The sequence below is a fragment of the Dendrobates tinctorius genome, unplaced genomic scaffold, assembly GCF_039654945.1.
Source record: "Dendrobates tinctorius isolate UK_male_01 unplaced genomic scaffold, ASM3965494v1 ptg000788l, whole genome shotgun sequence".
NCBI lineage: Eukaryota > Metazoa > Chordata > Amphibia > Anura > Dendrobatidae > Dendrobates > Dendrobates tinctorius.
The window spans coordinates 10,001-12,500 of NW_027362426.1; positions in this window are offsets into that span (position 1 = coordinate 10,001).

Genomic DNA, 2,500 nt, shown 5'->3' on the forward strand with positions numbered 1-2,500 from the left:
TACACTTTTCAGAAAGTACCGTTGGGACTTAGAAAAATTTTCAAGATTTTTGGACTTAGAGCGATTTTTGGATTTTTGTGCAAAAATCGAATTTTCCCTTCTCCCACCGCTCTGGGGCGTCAATATGAAGTGGGGACCCGAGGGAGAGTGCCTCCCATGAGGGTAGAATGTGTGACTTTTGGGGGGAAAGTCGAATTATGGAGCAAAAACCATTTTTGGGGACTTAGAAAAAATTCCGAGATGTGTCAGACTTCCAGGAAGGGGGCGCCTCGGGAGGTGTACCTAGGAGGCTTCCAGGGGCCTGGGTACACTTTTCAGAAAGTACCGTTGGGACTTAGAAAAATTTTCAAGATTTTTGGACTTAGAGCGATTTTTGGATTTTTGTGCAAAAATCGAATTTTCCCTTCTCCCACCGCTCTGGGGCGTCAATATGAAGTGGGGACCCGAGGGAGAGTGCCTCCCATGAGGGTAGAATGTGTGACTTTTGGGGGGAAAGTCGAATTATGGAGCAAAAACCATTTTTTGGGACTTAGAAAAATTTCGAGATGTGACAGACTTCCAGGAAGGGGGCGCCTCGGGAGGTGTACCTAGGAGGCTTCCAGGGGCCTGGGTACACTTTTCAGAAAGTACCGTTGGGACTTAGAAAAATTTTCAGGATTTTTGGACTTAGAGCGATTTTTGGATTTTTGATCAAAAATCGAATTTCCCCTTCTCCCACCGCTCTGGGGCGTCAATATGATGTGGGGACCCGAGGGAGAGTGCCTCCCATGAGGGTAGAATGTGTGGCTTTTGGGGGGAAAGTCGAATTATGGAGCAAAAACCAGTTTTTGGGACTTAGAAAAATTTCGAGATGTGTCAGACTTCCAGGAAGGGGGGAGTCTCAGGAGGTGTACCTAGGAGGCTTCCAGGGGCCTGGGTACACTTTTCAGAAAGTACCGTTGGGACTTAGAAAAATTTTCAGGATTTTTGGACTTAGAGCGATTTTTGGATTTTTGTGCAAAAATCAGATTTCCCCTTCTCCCACCGCTCTGGGGCGTCAATATGATGTGGGGACCCGAGGGAGAGTGCCTCCCATGAGGGTAGAATGTGTGGTTTTTTGGGGGAAAGTCGAATTATGGAAGAAATTGAGTTTTGAGGACAAAAAAGTGTTTTGAGGACAAAAAAGTTTCTTGAGGACAAAAAAGTTTCTCGAGGACAAAAAAGTGTTTTGAGGACAAAAAAGTTTCTTGAGGACAAAAAAGTGTTTTGCGAACAAAAAATGGAATTTTGTGATTTTGTGTAAAAATAAGTAAATTCCCCTACTTCCACCACAGGGGGGCTTCAGTATGTTGTAGGGCCCCCAGGGAGGGTCCCCCAACTGGGTTTAAAGTTTGTGGATCCTGGGCAGAAAGTTGAATTTTGGATGAAAAACCGAATTTTGGGACTTAGAAAAATTTCGAGCTGAGCAGTGACAGACTTCCAGGCAGGGGAGCCTCTCTGGAGGTGTACCGAAAACAGTTCCAGGAGCTGAGGTCATTTTCGAACATTTTTTGTTCGCTCAAATTTTTTTTGTTTTTGAGCTCTAAAAAGCTGTTATTATCAATTGGCTCAAAAATTTCAAGTGTCATGAGCTAGTACATGTTGGAGGAATACGTTTTAGGCAAAAAATTGCAAAAAAAAAAATCCAAGTGAAAAAGAACCGGAATGGGGAATTTCTGACTGCTGTAGCAGCCGCACAGTTCCAGGAGGTCGGATACATTTCCGACTTTGTCCCGCTCATTGAAGTACATTGTCCCGCAATGCAAATACATAGTAATGCGCACCTGCGGGAGAATATAGGAGAGAGTGGGCTCTCTCTACCCCGATGTATGGCGGTTGTTCCTATGGTTCTCTGGCTCGGGTAGGCGACTTAGAAGGTGGTCCCTCTTGTCGTGGAAGTTGCAAAATACGGCCGAGACTGAACTTCCACGGCTCCAGGAGGGACTTTTGCTGGTCGTGCGTCCCAAGTGAGAGAGGCGATCCTGGGGTACCTGAGCCTGACCAGACCCTCCCTCGGTGGTCCCTGGTCTTCTGAAGGGTGATGGCATTCAGGGGGGCAAATCTGGAGTCCGTGGCCGAGTTTGGGCTCTAGAAGGCGGACGCCCCTTCTGACCATGTCCCCTCAGAGCCGGCTGGATGGTTCATGGTCCGCGGCTTTGTCTGGCGGTCTGTGCCCAAGCCGGAGAAGCTCTCCTGGGGTACGTGAGCTTTGACCAGACCCTCCCTCGGCGGTCCCTGGTTCTCTGGAGGTGATGGCTGTCAGGGGGGCAAATCTGGAGTCCTCGTGGGAAGGAGGGCTCTTGAAGGCGGACGCCCCCTCTGACTATGTCCCCTCAGAGCAGGCTGGATGGTTCATGGTCCGCGGCTTTGTCTGGCGGTCCATGCCCAAGCCGGAGAAGCTATCCTGGGTACCTGAGCTTCGACCAGACCCTCCCTCGGTGGTCCCTGGTTCTCTGGAGGCGATGGCTGTTGTCAGGGGGGG